The sequence below is a fragment of the Leucoraja erinacea genome, chromosome 9, assembly GCF_028641065.1.
Source record: "Leucoraja erinacea ecotype New England chromosome 9, Leri_hhj_1, whole genome shotgun sequence".
NCBI classification, from domain to species: domain Eukaryota; kingdom Metazoa; phylum Chordata; class Chondrichthyes; order Rajiformes; family Rajidae; genus Leucoraja; species Leucoraja erinaceus.
This window is the reverse complement of record NC_073385.1, coordinates 34,152,631-34,170,211: the sequence shown is the minus strand read 5'-3', so window position 1 is coordinate 34,170,211 and position 17,581 is coordinate 34,152,631. Positions and strand designations below refer to the sequence as shown.

Here is a 17,581-nt window from a genome sequence, read left to right as displayed (position 1 = left end):
CGGCTTCCAGATGCTGTAGACCGGCAACCCCCAGTGAGGGATCGCCCGCTCCAAGATGGTAAGTAAAGTCTGCTCCACGCTTGGCGTCAGAAGCTCCACAAACCGAGGCTCCAAGATGTTGTCGGCCACAGGCCAGCTGTCAGAGCGCTTCTCCGGCGACCCCCAGCAAGGGGGGTCAGCGATGTTACAGTCCCTGCTGCGCCACCGCTGAAGCGCTGTTACAGTCCCTGCTGCGCCACCGCTGAAGCTCTGGGCCCACGATGTTACAGTCCCTGCTGCGCCACCGCTGAAGCTCTGGGCCCACGATGTTACAGTTCTTGTAGCGCCACCGCTGAAGCTCTGGGCCCGACTCCGGGAAAGTCCGCACCAAACCAGCTCTAAGACGGCGAGGACGGAGGCGAAGAAGCAACAAGGAAGAAAGTCGCATCTCCCATGAGGTAGGTGCCTGATTCCAATATTGAATGGTAGGTTTCCCCCCAATCGCCCTCACCAACCCCCACACGAGACATACAGAGACACAAAAAAAATGGAAACAACAAACCTGCTGCAGGCGAGGCAGCCAACTCGCAGTCCCACCGGAACCAGCTTATATGGTTTATACCAAAGATCCTAGAGGAGCTTTGGTTTATACTGCCTTGGAGTAGCTGAGATCTGAATCACCCTGGCAGCCTTTAACAGGAAGGAAAGCTGGGGGCAATCCATCATGTGACAATGCTTCTCTCACTGTCAAAAAAGTTGAACTGTTAAAGGAATTCAGTGGGTCAGGCAGCATCTGTGAGGGAATACACAAGCGATGCTTCAGGCTGGGACCCTTCTACAGACTGATGGAAGAGTGGAGAAATAGCCTGGTGGGAAGATGAGAGGGGAAGGAGTAAGGCAAGAGCCGGCAAGTGATAGATGAATCCAGGTGAGGAGAGGTTAATTGGCAGACGTCAGGTGGGGAAGGGAAGGGTGAAAATATGAACAGTGTGGAGGTGATAAGTAGAAAAGACAAAAGGATGATGAGTAGTCGGGATGCAAGCCTGGGCGGTGTCATATGGAGGACAGGCTGTTGCCCATGCAGCAAGTTCCCCCTCTCCACATCGCTGATCGATCCAAAGGAACAGCAGGGCCGTTACAGTTTGGCATCAGCGCCATCTCAGGAGCTGCCAGAGCAAGGTTGTAGACAACGTCGAACAGCCTTTGGAACTCCAACTCCAAGATTTTACTTGAGGTTTACTCCTGGAGCCTTTTCCATGAATGAATATGGCCACAAGGCAGTGGAGGTTTTAAATCAGAGGTTTCCCTCTCCTAGATGGACTGCCTTCCCAGGCTGACGAACCCCATCTGCCCGAGACTCGTGGGAGCGTCTACCTTCGCGTGCAGGTCTATAGCACCTGCTCACTGCCCATGAGTGGGTAACAGTAATGCACAAACAGTAAAGCACAACATACTGGGTAATGTAATTGAAATTACCTGGAGTAATCCTGCAGAGCAGTGTTATGGTAATGTTGACTGCAACAGGGCAAAGAGATCATCAGCGGGGGATTCTACCCCTCAGTGGACATGTGTGTGACATCCTCACTGGACAATGGAAAGTGATATCGTGCATATTAGTCACGTCTACTCCAAATTTTCTAATGGCCATGGTGCGCTTCGATCCTCCCTTTCTTTATTTCAAGCTACTGGGTATCAGGATTAGCAAAGGACACCTTTCCAGGTTCATGAGAACAGGACTTCACACAAAGCGTGATAGGTGTATGGAACAAACTGCCAGAGGAGGTAGTTGAGGCAGGGACTATTGCAATGTTTAATAAACAACTAGACTAAGTGGGACCTGTTGGGTCCCGTTGGGTCCCATTGTCACGCAGGAGGCCTGGTCCCAAAATGCAATTTTCCGCGACTCACCCATAGCCCCCACTGTGCAGGAGCAGCTGACAGGTTCCTGTTGTGATGCCCCTGATCCCCCCTCCTCCCCTCACCGCCCCCCACTCCACTGCTTGCCTTCCCCCCCCCCCACCCCAATGCACTCGCTCCATTCCCTCTCAACACCACCATCCATTCTTAGTGGCTCTCCGGCAGCGCAGCCATTCCCACCCATTGGAATTGTCAATAGTCAGTTGTCAATAGTCAAGAGTGTTTTATTGTCATATGTCCCAGATAGACCAATGAAATTCTTAATTGCTGCAGCACAACAGAATAGATAATCATGATAAATAATATAACAAAAACTCAGAGAAAAAAAGAGAACAAACAATAGCAGTGCAATAATAATAATAATAGTCTATTGTAGGTCAGAGCTTATGAGGTTGTAGTGTTTAATAGCCTAATGGCTGTAGGGAAGAAGCTTTTCCTGAATATGGACGCTATAGTTCTCAGACACCTTTGTACCTTCTTCCTGATGGCAGTGGTGAGATGAGTGTGTGGCAGGACGGTGTGGGTCTTTGATGATGTTGGCTGCATTTTTGAGGCAGCGACTACGATAAATCCCTTTGATGGTGGGGTGGTCAGAGCTGGTGATGACTCCATGACTGTATGTAGAACCATATTTCTAACTGATCTCTGATTAATCGAAGCATCAACTGCTTCAGGCCAAGATTTTTACCAAGTATTTATCAAGTATTCTGCAGTAAAATTCCTTAAGTCTATTTTGCTGCCTCTCATACCTACTCTATAATTTTGCTTTCTGTAGGAGCCAATTACAGGAACTGCTTTGAGAGGAAGGAATTCAGGAAGTGGAGATAATAATGAAGGTAATGTAACATGGCAGAGATAGTTGAATATGCTCACAGGCAGCTGGAGCTGTCTGGCAGAAATTAATTGAAGTCACGTTCAACTGAGCAAGCCTTCCCTTTCCCCAAAGCTCCTTGGTCCCATGGCAAGAAGCTGACAAGCCTAAAACCAAAGGGAATTGCAGCAGTCTCAGCATTCCATGAACTAATCTGCCTGGACATCAAAGTTCACTGCAGGTCTCTGGAGAGATGTCCACTTGCTCTGCGGTTGATTTCAGAGCAGGGCTCCTTTCTGGAACTGGGATACCTTCCTACTCAGGGTCAGTTGGCTGGAGCCTGGCAAACTGTTCAAGTTGGTGGTGTTCAGAAAAACATAAAGAGCTGGAGGGTCTCAACAAGTCAGGCAACATCTCTGGAGGGAAATGAACAGAGGGTGTTTTGTGTCAGGACCCTTTGAGTCAGGATCCTCAGTCAAAACGTAATCTGTCCATTCCCTCCGCAGATGCTGCCTGACCTGCTGAGTCCTTCCAGCATTTTCAGCATCCCCTCTCTGGTGTCTCCAGTGTTTAGCTATTATCTTCCACAATACCCTTTGTCTTTTACAATGGGATCTAAATAAGAACAATCGCTGAACTACTTTATGATCATACAATTCTCCTGGTGTTAATTTGTGAGTCTAGTGCCTTCTTACTGACCCATTTAACATATTATTTGAGTCACTGATGGCTCCTATATATTGTACTAATGTATGATTTGATTTGCCTGGACAGTACGCAAATAAAATGTATATATCTTTGCACACATAACATTTCTAAACCAATATTAATACCAATACTAATCTGAATGGATTCTTGCATGAGTATGTTTAATGGAGACTCCACCTTCCCCATGCTGTTCCTCTTCTTCCTCCGATTGCTATGAACCATCTACTGCTTAACACTTGAAATAAAGTCCAAAACAATTTCAGAAAGAGACTGGGGAGGGTTAGTTTGTGTAATGCCCATGATATTGCATACATTTGGAAATTCAGTCTGGAAGGTGGCATTGGAAGGAAAAGGAGATTATAATGCACAGCAAAACTAATCAGGTTGCAGACCAGTCCGAGTAGCTCCACAGTCAATTTTTGAAATTGGTGTTATGTAAGCTTAAGATGTAGATCTAAGTTTCTCAATCACTTGCTCCCACTGCTAGATAGAATAGTAAGATTAAACGAGAACTTACCAGTTTGAAGTTTGATCTTTATTTTATGAGGAGTTACGATGAGGGACTACGTGAAGATCCCGTCCAGCATGCATGCGCGACATTCTTCAAAGCAGCTCTGGTCAATTAACATATTAACCCTACATGCCTTTTGGGTTGTGAGTGGAAACTGGAGCACCTGGAGGAAATCCATGCAGTTGCAGTGAGAACCAGCAAATTCCACACAGATAGTACCCAAGATCTGAATTGAACCTGGCGTCTCTACCAGCTGCACCACTGTACTGCCCTAAATAGAGTAAATGAGAGGAGCATTGATAATGTATATTAAGTAGGTGGCATGTGCTGAGTAGTGGCCTGAAATAGGAGGGTTGTCTTATCAATCATGCTAAACTGATCACATTTACAGCATTCCAGTAATATCCAATAATGCAATAGTGCAATACATCACTTTAATACCTCTGTATACCTGACTCTCTGTGCAACAGTCTGACTGGCCTCTGACTGCGTACCATTTGAGAACATGAGAATTGTTGTAAGTTTAAGACAGGGTCCAACTTTCAGAATTCAAAGTGTCAACCTCAATGTAAGCTGTGTATGCTACCTTGTGAGGCATGGAGCTACTGTGTACAGCATGGAAACAGCCCCTTCGGCCCACCTTAACCATGCAGACCAAATTGACATTCTGGGCTAGTCTCAATTGCCAGCATTTGGCCCATAATTCTCTAAAACATTCTTATCCACATGTCCAAAGTCTTTTGAAAGTTTTAATTTGTATTTAAAATTAAATTAAATAATGGTTTTGACATATTATATTCAGGCATTGACTGCGTGAGCTATAGAGTCATTAGTCATACAGCATGGAATTATGCCCTTTGGCCCAACTAGTCTATTCCCACCAGTTGCCCCATCAAAGCTACTGCTTGTGTTTGGTCCATATCCTTCTAAACATTTCCTATCCATGTATCTGTCGAAATGTCTTTTAAATATGGGCATAGTACCTGCCTCACCAAACTAGTTTGGCAGTTTGTTCTATATACCCACCACAACTCTTGGTGAAAAACTTGCCTCTCTGTTTCCTATTAAATCTGTGTGCACTGGTTCTTAATTTCCCCTACCCTGCCTAAAATGACTCTGCATTCACCCTATTCAATTCTCCCCATGGTTTTATACATCTCCATTATATCGACCGTCAGGACCCTGTACTCCTAGGAAAAAAGTCCTAACTTGCCCAAACTTTTCCTATAGTTCTGCCCGTGAATCCTGGCAACTGCTTCATAGATCTTCTCATGTCAATAAATGTTGGGCATAGTCTTGGCTACCGTCCTATTCATTGTCATTGAATCATTGGGGCCATCGATTTCAGATCAGGCTTTGTGTCTAGTGTCAGCTAAATTCCTATGGTTGGAACCTACTGTTCTTTACTGACACAACTATTTCCAAAGCAAGAACTTTCAACACAACAAATATTCCAAAGTACATTTCAATTAATTTATTGGTGTTCACTGTTTCACTGACATTGATTCAAGCTGCAACTTAGCTAAGATTTATTCTTTAAGAAACTTAACGCATAGCATTCTTTACTAACGATGCCATAATTGTAGTTTTAGATCCATTTTAATCCTCAATAAGTGAAACATTAGTGCATGCTCAAGCATTAACCATTGTTTGAGTTAAGCTCATTAAACTCACATTATCATTCAATAGTCAACTTTCAAGCCTCAATACCATCCTGCTTAATATAGCTTAAAATGCTTTATTTGTTAATAGTATAAATATCTCAACTCAGACAGTCAGTTATCAACTGTTGCTTCGTAACTTATATGTACCTAAACTTAATTTGCACTAATATCTTTTCTGTGTTTATATTTTGATCTGTCTGTTCCTTTTCATCATCTTGTAGAATGTATGTGTGAGTTTATGTATTATTTATGTATAGTGGATGATTTTGTATGTGGTCTGCATCCATGTGTCTGTGATAGTGCTTCAAGCAAGATTTTCATTCATTCTGTACCTCACTGTATTTGTACATATGACAATAGGCTTGACTTGACTTGACTTATTACAATCTTACTGTTTGGAGTATTTTGTTCAGTTTATGTCACCCTGCTATAAGAAGGATGTCGTTAAGAGTGCAGAGGAGATTTAGAAGGCTCTTACCAGGACTTGAGGGCTTGAACTATAAGGAGTGATTGGGCAACCTAGCATTTTATTCTAAGGTACACAAAAATGCTGGAGAAACTCAGTAATGCAATGGCTTGAAGTTAAAAGGCATTACTTACTGCAAATGGTGGCTTGGGTGCATTGGCTTGAAGTTGAAAGGCACCACACTGCAAATGGTGGCACGAAGTTGAAATGCACTACTTATGGCAAATGGTGGCTTGGTTGCTTTGCCTTGAAGTTGAAAGGTACTACTTACTGAAAATGGCGACTTGGGTGCTTTTGCTTGAAGTTAAAAGGCACTACTGCAAATGCACTTCCTGTTTGCACTGTATATTGATTTTAGATAAAACGCTACCATTTACGGCTGTGATTTTTGTTTTTGGCCATCTTACTCAGTCCCCCTTGGTTGAGCAGGTGCAGAGAATTCTTCCCATCAATGAAAAATAAAAGTGTTATTATTTTTTTTTAAAATGTTGAGAATCTCTCTCCTGTCAATCACTCCATGAAAGCCACACCTTTTCCGGTGGGGGGGGGGGGGGGGGGGGTGTTATAAAACCCGGAAATGTGGGTGTGGCTCAGTCTCTGCAAGATGGAGGAGGGAGAGGTCACGACTCGCTGTCTTTAGTGGCTTTGCACCCTACTTCAAATGGTATGAAACTGCACTTGAATTTGGAGGCCTTGCACCCTGCTAGAAGTGGTAAGAAACTACACTTGAATTTGGTGGCCTTATACCCTGCTTGAAATAGAATTTCAAGGATTAGCCGTGAGTCAACTACCAGCCCACCAGCCGTGAGTGAGTGAGTTGCCACCACAACAGGCTTGATTGACTGAGACGCCAGCCCAAGAATCAATTTGGCGCACAATTTGCATACTAGCCCTCTGAAAACCAGTCCCTTCAGCCCACAACACCCATACTAGCGCTCCAGAAAGCCCCCCCCTCCCCAACTGGCCACCAATATTAGAATTGGTGGAGAGGTGGAATATTGCGTTGGAATATTACGCCCCCGGACCTAGCCGCCGCCGCTGCCAGCAGATGCAGCCCCAGCCCCAGCGCCAATGCGGCGGATCCCCACGGGCCCGGAGCAACAACAAAATGGAACTAATGTTACCCGTGTCGCCGTTATGAAATAAAGATGGTGATCTGAATTCTGGAAAGGCCCCAACTGCGCAGGCGCAGCTGAGGACTCGTTAGGTGCCCTTTGCAACGCCGGTAAAGACACACATGGGAACACATGCGCAGTTGCGGGTGCTGTTTTAAATTAGTGTTTTTAAAATGTTAATATGTTTTAAAATATACCATCAATCTGAACAAAATTTGTTTCATTTACATTTCATTTGTTTCAAAAATTGTAGCACTATTGTGTACCGTTTTTGCGCAAATAGAGGTACAACACAAACCTGCAGATAACAAGATGAGAGGTTTAGTTATGTACTAGACAAGAATAAGTGGGACACATATGGTCCCAGTCACACAGTAGGCCTGGTCCCCCAACGCAACCCATTCCCCAACGCAATATTGCATCACTCACCCATTCCCCCAACGCAACCTGTTCCCCAACCCAATATTCCACCACTCATCCAAATCCCCTAACTGCGCAGGCGCAGGCGCGGCTCATTTCCCCTCAACCCCCAGCACTCCCCCCCCCCCTTCATCCTCCTTCTTCTTTCTCCTCCTCTCCCCAATCCCTCCCTCATCTCTCCTTTCCCCTACCCTCAGCCACTCCCTCCCTCCCTCCCTCCCTCCCTCCCTCCCTCCATTCTCCTCCCTCCCTCCCTCCCTCCCTCACCTCCCTCCCTCCCTCCCTTCCTCTCTCCATCCCTCCCTCCCCCACCCTCCCTCCCTTCCTCCCCCCCCTCCCTCCCTCCCTCCCTGCTTCCCTCCCTCCCTCCATTACTCCTCTCCCCTCCCTACCCCCCTCGTACCCCACTATCCCTACCATCCCAAATTTGTTTCATTTACCCTTCACCTCCCTATCTCCCCCACTATCCTTCCTGACTCCCCCACATTGCCCTCCACGCATTCTATTCCCCATGCCCTACTCCCTCCCCCCCCCACTCCCCCCCCTCCTCTCCCTCTATTTCCCCCTCCTCCTGCCACTCCTCCCTCCCTCCCACCTCCACCACTTCTCCCTCCCTGCTCCCCCTACTCTCCCTCAATCCCACCAAACTCCCTCTTCAACCCCCCCAGGATCTTTCCCCACACATCCCCCCTCCCCAATTCCTCCCTCACCTCTCCCTCTCCTTTCCCCTACCCTCAGTCACTCACAGGTATATACCAGCATTTAAAAGACCACTTCGACAAATACATGGATAGGAAATTTTAGTGTAATGAGGCCCAAACAAGGGCAAATGGGCCTAGCTTAAATGTGACATCTTAGTCAGCATGGAGGAGTTGCTGCATGACTCTCTGACTGTTCTTATACCAGATGCATCTTTTGCTCTTACATCTTTTGGCCTATAGACCTAATTTAAATATTTCCTAATTACTTTCATCATGGTCTGCTTCAAAGTTTACCTTCTCAGAATTTATCAATTCAGTTTGCCAACAACTATTCTAATCTCAGTGAAATTATTCTGTCTTATTCACCAATATGTGATATATTTGACCCAGACTAATTAATGTACATAATTATTTATTGACCTATATCATCTAAAATGATTATATATAATTATACCTTCAATTGTTATGTTGCAGATGGAAAACTGCTTCTCACAACTTGTTTCTTTAGTTGTGGAATCGATCTTTGCATATAGCATTAACCCCAATCAATACCATCTGCTTCTCCAGCTTGCATAAGATTGTCTACTGATCATTTTTAAAGCAGAACTACTGAGATTTTCACTCAAAATAATGTTTTTCTTAATTTACTTCTGCCATCGCACACCATCACATGGAGAAAGATGATATCAGTAGCAACATCATGTTGCAAATGAGTGGCACAACTGAACCAATTATTTATTCTGATAACCCCTACCTCTGATCATCCCCATAATCCCGTAACGGCACTGATGCAGTAGAATCATGGAGAAGTACAACAAAGAAACTGGCCCTTCCGCTCACCTTACAGACACATATTGGGCTAGAGTAGAATCGCATTGTGTTGGTTATTGTCCTGTCATATTGAGGGAGGAGGCGTAAGGACATGTGTTACGCCTGATACCATTGAAGGGTAAGTGCCTGAGGAGAGGGAATGATGGGTGGGGAGTGATGAGTGAACCAGGGAATCACAGAGAGAGTGGTCCCTGCAGAAAGCAGATAAGTAGGGGATGGGAAAAATGGGACAAGTGGTAGGATCGCTTTGTAACTGCTGCAAATGTTGAGGAACAATGTGCTGGATGTGCTCCTAAATAGCCTTCCAGATGGCCTTCAAAATTCGGATACAACCAGGGTTGAGGTGGACATTACATATTCCCACATTTAAATTTGCACTGCCTCGTCCTTCACTCCTGGGATTGAGCTCAGGAGTTGGCCATGGTTGGCAATAGGCCGGATTGTGGCTAATGATAGGAGAGGAAGAATAGATAGTGATGATGATAGATCAGTGGCTTCCTGACACTTGGCAGTGAAGCATTTGTGAACATTATGGCGATGGGGAGGTGGTCAGAGGTCGAATGGAGACTTCTTCAGCAATCTTCTTGTTGGATTTGCACACTCACTGGCATGGCAGGGATAGTGTAAGGAGAGATTTGAGGCCAAACAATCTGCCCGATGGAGGGGCTGGCAGGATTGGAAGACGATGTGGCTCAGATGCCCTCCTGGTAATTGGTAGGTGTTAGAGAGGGGTGAATATTGAATACAGGGGGGGGGGGGGGGGGGGGGGGGGGGGGGGGGGGGGGGGGGGGGGGTAGGGATGAAGGAAAGGAGCTAAGTATTTCACCTAGATGCAGGTATTCCAGGTGATACTGTCCCTGGAGAACCTGACAACATCCATCATCAGGACAATAAGGTTGCAGTTCTTCCACACTTGTCAAGCACCAACTTGCATCATTGTGTACGCAGCTGGCGGATAAATCTTTATCTGGTTCACAAGAGTGATGCAGGAAGTAGCCACATATATATACTGACTGATTTTAAAAGGACCAGAAATGGTTGTTACTGTGATTCACTTTATAAATTGGATAAAAAAGCAATTTAGAATGAAACTCCAAGCTGAATCATAAACTCGTTTTCATCTCCATTAATGGTGCGTTGATTTTCAGTTCTTTCTGTTTTTATTTCAGATGTGGATCATTAACAGCTTTGATTTCTATTTTCTTTTGTATATCATGGATACTCTCTTAAAGAAAATAATTTACTCGTGGAAATTTAACTTTGGTGTATGCATTATTAATCATACTGATTACTTACAAATACACCATGTTGAATAAAAGCATAATGATGAATGTTGGCTAAACTTTACTTTAATTCATTCACAACTTGAGGTCCTTTTAATGGAGATATGTGGGGCAAGTCTTTTACATAGGGATGGAGGGTGGTGAGTTACTGGAACATGATGCCAGGGGTTGTCATGGAGACAGATATAATACTGGGGTTTAAGAAACTTTTGGATAGGCACAGTGAATGGAGGGATATGGATTATATACAGGTAACCATATAACCATATAACCATATAACAATTACAGCACGGAAACAGGCCATCTCGACCCTTCCAGTCCGTGCTGAACACGTATTCTCCCCTAGTCCCATACACCTGCGTTCAGACCATAACCCTCCATACTTTCCCGTCCATATAACTATCCAATTTATTTTTAAATGATAAAAACGAACCTGCCTCCACCACCTTCACTGGAAGCTCATTCCACACAGCCACCACTCTCTGAGTAAAGAAGTTCCCCCTCATGTTACCCCTAAACTTCTGTCCCTTAATTCTCAAGTCATGTCCCCTTGTTTGAATCTTCCCTACTCTCAGTGGGAAAAGCTTATCCACGTCAACTCTGTCTATCCCTCTCATCATTTTAAAGACCTCTATCAAGTCCCCCCTTAACCTTCTGCGCTCCAAAGAATAAAGCCCTAACTTGTTCAACCTTTCTCTGTAACTTAGTTGCTGAAACCCAGGCAACATTCTAGTAAATCTCCTCTGTACTCTCTCTATTTTGTTGACATCCTTCCTATAACTAGGCGACCAAAATTGTACACCATACTCATACACCATTGGCCTCACCAATGCCTTGTACAATTTTAACATTACATCCCAACTTCTATACTCAATGCTCTGATTTATAAAGGCCAGCACACCAAAAGCTTTCTTTACCACCCTGTCTACATGAGATTCCACTTTCAGGGAACTGTGCACAGTTATTCCCAGATCCCTCTGTTCACCTGCATTCTTCAATTCCCTACCATTTACCATGTACGTCCTATTTTGATTTGTTCTGCCAAGATGTAGCACCTCACACTTATCAGCATTAAACTCCATCTGCCATCTTTCAGCCCACTCTTCCAACTGGCATAAATCTCTCTGTAGACTTTGAAAATCTACTTCATCATCCACAACCCCACCTATCTTAGTATCATCTGCATACTTACTAATCCAATTTACCACACCATCATCCAGATCATTGATGTACATGACAAACAACAGTGGACCCAACACAGATCCCTGTGGCACCCCACTAGTTACTGGCCTCCAACCTGACAAACAACCATCCACCATTACTCTCTGGCATCTCCCATTCAGCCACTGTTGAATCCATCTTGCTACTCCTCCATTAATCCCCAACCATTGAACCTTCTTAACCAACCTTCCGTGAGGAACCTTGTCAAAGGCCTTACTGAAGTCCATATATACAACATCCACTGCTTTACCCTCATCAATTTCCCGAGTAACCTCTTCAAAAAATTCAAGAAGATTAGTCAAACATGACCTTCCAGGCACAAATCCATGTTGACTGTTCCTAATCAGACCCTGTTTATTCAGATGCTTATATATATTATCTCATAAGTGTCAGTCTTGGAGTTATGTTAGGCATGGACATTGTGAGCCAAAGTCCCTGTTTCTAGGTTGTGCTGTTCTATGTTCTTTGGTAAATGTGTTCTTATTTCATTATTTTCATTCATTAAAGTTGTTTGTAATTTAACACAATGAGACTTGATCAATTTATTTTGCTGCAGTAGGTGACTGTATTCCTCTTGTGAAATATTAAGTCTGTGTTGCCTGATTGAACAGTTCAATGATGGTCAGGACACAATGTACATTGCTGGAAGAATTCAAACTGATTTGGATCCATTTATCAATTACTTCCCGAATAAAATGTCTTTGTCGTGTCTCTGTGAATTATGTACATGCAACATGTTTTAAATTCAATATTTCATTAACATTAATGGGGTGGCATAGTGGTGCAGTTGGTAGAGCTGCTGTCTCACAGCGTCAGAGAGCTAGGTTCGATCCCGACCTTGGGTTCTGTGTATGTGGTGTTTGCAAGAAACAGGCCCTTTGGCCCATCAAGTCCACTCCAACCATTCACTCTGGTTCTATGTTAACTTGCTTTCTCAGCCACTCTCTACACATTAGGGGCAATTTTACAGACACCAATTAATCTGCAAAGCTGCACATCTTTGGGATGAGGGAAGAAAGCAGAGCATTAGGGGGGAAGAGCATGCGGTCGAGGGAGAATGTGCAAACTCCACACAGACAGCACCCTAGGTCAGGATCCAACCCAGGTGACTGGCGTGAGGCAGCAGCTCTACCAGCTGCACCACTGTGCCGTCGTTTGATGGTTTCCAAACACCCATTTCGAGTTGTAGAGTTTACAGGTTTGAGAGATTTTAGGAGTTTGCTGTCAAAGTAGCCTGGATGAATAACTACAATACATTTAGTGGATTGTCCACACGACAGCAACTCTGCACTGGTGGTAGGGGGAAATTAACATTTAATGTGGTGGATAGGATGCCAGTCATTTAGACTGGATGGAATACAATTTATTGGCTTCTGATTAATTAATAAATATGTGCTCCTTGAGAACATCAGTGGGTGAATGTGATATCAATCAGGATGGAGACAGCAGCATAACTTTACACCTCAGGTTAATCAAGTGGTGATGTTGGCTACATTTTTTCTATTGCAGCTCACACTATTCGGTTCGGGTCTGGTGGCATAGTGGCACAGCTGGTAGAGCTGCTGCCTTAGAGCGCCAGAGACCTGGGTTCAATCCTGACCTCGAATGCTGACTGCGTGCAGTTTGCATGTTCTTCCTGTGACTGTGAATGTGGAATTCTTTGCCACAGAAGGCTGTGGAGGCCAAGTCAGTAGATATTTTGAAGGCAGAGAAATATTTTTGATTAGTACAGGTGTCAGAGGTTATGGGGAGAAGGCAGGAGAATAGGGTTAGGAGGGAGAGATAGATCAGCCATGATTGAACGGCGGAATAGACTTGATGGGCCGAATAGCCTAATTCGACTATCACATGACCTTATGGCCACGTGGGTTTTCCCCAGGTGCTCAGGTTTTCTCTCACATCGCAAAAACATGCAGATATGCAATTTAATTGCCCTCTGTAAATTGCCCCTGTTGTGTAGGGAGTGGATGAGGAAGAGGGATAGCATATCGTGTGAATGGGTAATTTATGGTCGATGGGACACAGTAGGCCGAGGGACCTGTTCCCATTCTGAGATTTCCGGTTGAATCAATTGGGTGAGAAAGAGATGTAGATGCAACATTTTCACAAAGATTCTCACCAACTTCTAAATGAACCATGAACCACAACTGGGCATTTGCTAGAGACACCCAGTCTTGAATGTACTGAATTAATTACACATAAGCCTGAATCTTCAGAAGTCTTTCCTCAATAATACTAGGACCTGTTCTTCTTAGCTACCGAGTCTATGTGGACCATTAACCACCTCGTTTACACTAATTATTTGTGAGTCCCAGTTTTTTAACTTTCCAAACATTTCCATTAATCTGTCTCTCTTACACCCCGTCTTCCACTCATCCACACACTCAGTGGAAAATTAAACTCCCAATCTACATAAATTTGGGATGTGGGAGGAAACCAGAGCTTCCCAAGGAAACCCACACAGTCACAGGGAAACGTGCCAACTCCATGCAGAGCGGGCCCGGTCAGGATTTAATGCTGGTGCCTGGTACTGCAAGGCAGTAGTTCCACTAACTATGTCACTGTGCTGCCCTGGTGGAAAATCTCACCATTACTTTGTTTTCGTAGTGATCGTGTCCATGTTTATCACGTGGACACATCGCGAACGGTCCTGTGAGATAAGATTCTGTTGTTCAACTGAGGCAAAGTTCAGCTGGGCCATTGTCAGATGGTACAGTTCAACAAGTGTTTATGCTAGATGGTCTGATTCACCTGTGCTATGCATGATTTATCATCAGTTATCAGTTGACAGATAATTTAATGTCCCTGTGTCTAAGCTTATCTGAAGACGATAAAAGTGAGTCCAACATGGTTTAGCCAGCATTAAAGTTCTTCACACATAATTTTCAGGTTTCTAGAATTCACACAATTTCATTTTTGTTTATAAGAAAGCTAAATAATAGGAATAAGGTTATTCCTATTGTTAGCAATGTTAAAAAAAAAAGATTATTCCTTCTGAAAGATTACAATGACCATTGTAATAGTCAAGTCTCATAGCAACAAAGGTATAAACAAGATTTCACTTGCTGATGAACTGAGGCAGGACAAAACCAGATAAAACCAGACAGAGACAGCAACCTCAAGATCTCCCATATCACAGGAGTTCTGCCTAGTACCCAGCACATTGATGCAACCATAATGTGTCCATCAACATCTCTATTTCCTTAGAAAATAGAGGAGGTTCAGTATGATGACAATTGGTCCCTTGAAATTCTACAGGTGTATGGTAGAGAGCATACTTAGCGAAGATTTATGTGGATGCTACAAGGACTAGAGGCTGTGAACTATAGGGAGAGGTTGAGTAGGCTGGTCTCTATTCCTTGGAGTACAGGAGGATGAGGTGTTATAGAGGTGCATAAAATCATTAGAGGAATAGATCGGGTAGATGCACAGTCTCTTGCCTAGAGTAGGGGAATTGAGGACCAGATGATATAGGTTCAAGGTGAAGGGGAAAAGATTTAATAGGAATCTGAGGGGTAACTTTTTCACACAAAAGGTGGTGGGTGTATGGAACAAGTTGCCAGAGGAGATAGTTGAGGCTGGGACTATTACAATGTTTAAGAAACAGTTAGACAGGTACATGGATAGGACAGATTTGGAGGAATATGGACAAAGCGCAGGCAGGTGGGACTAGTGTGGCTGGGATATGTTGACCGGTGTAGGCAAGTTGGGCAGAAGGGCCTGTTTCCACATTGTATCGCTCTATGATTCTATGACTCTATGACTTTATATTGACTGATTGCATTATGGCCTGGTTCAGCGACATTGAATCCCAGGATAGAATGAGATTACAAAAGTGGTGGACTTTGCTCAGTCCATCATTTCAGATCAGGACCCCTTTGGGAGTCTGAAGAAGGGTCTCAATCCAAAATGTTGTATGTCCATTCCTTCATGCTGCCTGACCCACTGAGTTCCTCCAGCACTTTGTGTTTTGGTCAGGATTCCAGCTTGTGCCGTTTCCAGTGTCCCTTTGTAAGAAAATGTAGGGAGGTTGAGAAAGATGAGAGGTGTTATGTTATCTTCATCACCATTTGACAGTATGTCAATAATGATTGTGCTGAGTGATTTTAGTCTATTCCACCAAAATCATTGATAATTCTACAAACCCTTATCAGATTACCTTTAATTCCCTTTTTCCTCTTCTATCTATCCTTCTTTTCGGAAAAGTAATTTGGTTTTGGATCATCATATGCCACATCTTAGACTACAATTTCCAGTGAAGATCTTATCTCTCCATTAGTTCCTCAGTGAAGACCCAACTCATTTTCCCAAGGGACGCTTAAATCCTTCATTTTCTCCAGTGAAGATCTGCTCATTAATTAACTTCCACAGTAAATATGAAATCCTTAATAACATTTCCCTTGAGATCTTGATATTTAATTAATTTTCCCCAGTGAAGATTGGATAAGTAACTAATTTTCCAGAAGGAAAATTGTATCCTTAATTAATTTTCCCCAGTGAATCCAGTGAAGATTTGAATTTTCTCGTTTCCCCAGTGAAGCTTTGATCTATTAATTAACAGGTGCAGATCAGATGCACCTGAATTAAATAATGTTTCATTACTAGATTCAATTTATTTAGTTTTATGCTTTGTAAACAGCCTCTATTTAACTTACTATTCCTATGTGGCGGGGACACGCAGATGTCCAGCCAGAAATAATGCAGGACACAAGGTTTGTGCAATCTTCCTTAGTACAACTCCTTTCTCCAACCACGGGGCACAGGCGTTGCCCAAACTTATATACTCCCCAGGGAGCCCCGTGACCTGCACCTCCCGTCACCATGTCACTTGACTCCTCCCTCCAGAGACGAGCTCCCCAGATGCCGTCACATGACCACCCCCCCCCCCAGAACCATAGGCGGCCAGACCTCGTGAATATGCCCCGATGCACAGGGGACCCATCCGGTTTGGGAGTATCCGTGGGAACCTGGGATGGCGGACACCCCTGACGGCGAGGTTGAGCCACTTGTACTGGCTCGCTCAGATCCAATGGGCCGGCCTCAGTCGAGCCACAGACACAGTTTCTTGCCGGCCCCCCCATGTCCGAAATAAAATTTGTGGGCCCGTGCCGCAGCACCCAAAATCGGCGCTGCAAAGGCGATCTGTGGGCTTCGCGGCGCAGAAAGACGTAAGGATTATTCGCGAGCGCCGGTGGCACCTGGAATGGAGCCATCCCATGATGAGACATCGGGACTGGAGTAGGGCGCAGACCCTCTCCCGCAAGCGCAACAACACAGATGACGGCTCCCGGAACCCATCAGCAGCTGGGATAAATTCCCCGGGAGTGAGCGGAGCACCAGAAACCAACTCTGCTGAGGATGATGATGAATCCTCCTTTGGGGCGGTCTGAATTCCCAGTAGGACCCACGGCAACTCGTCCATCCAGGCCATGAGGCTAGCTGGCTCCACCAACCCATGCGACTGGGGATGATATGCTGTTGAATGGTGGAGCTGTGGGGAAGGGGGGAGGGTGGGACTTGTCAGTAATTGGTCCAGACCGCCACGTCCATCACATCACTGGCAGGTGGAGATGGGAGGGTTGGGGTCATTTCCCCACACAAGCCATAGGTGACTGGGCACTCTGAACCCGAGCACCAAGTTGTAAGTGGCCGAAGGAGCGCATCCCTCGGGACAGTCCCCACTCTCCCATGGCCGCGGCCGCCCTCCTCCTCGTCTCCTCATTTCATCGGCTTCATGTATTGCGCGCATGGAAGAGACGCTTTACATGCTGTTTGCATCTATTATTCCAAGTGTGCTCTTAATGAAATCTCACATCTTTGCGAGGGAGGGATGGAATGGATGTAAACGCCAGCTAAAGCAAAGGCACAGTTAGGACAGGAAAATAATCCCACCTCTTAATTAACCAGATTCCCGAATGTCAGAACTATATATACATGTAACATTTTTGTTTTTA

At 44.7% G+C, this 17,581-nt stretch overlaps 1 long non-coding RNA gene across 1 annotated transcript; it reads left to right on the top strand.

The window, feature by feature from the left end:
* The first annotated feature begins 217 nt into the window (after positions 1–217).
* On the top strand, positions 218–15,271 carry LOC129700219 (uncharacterized). The gene is made up of 3 exons (XR_008723996.1): positions 218–437; positions 2,672–2,732; positions 10,293–15,271. It is a non-coding gene; the product is annotated as an uncharacterized LOC129700219 (long non-coding RNA).
* Positions 15,272–17,581: the final 2,310 nt, after the last annotated feature.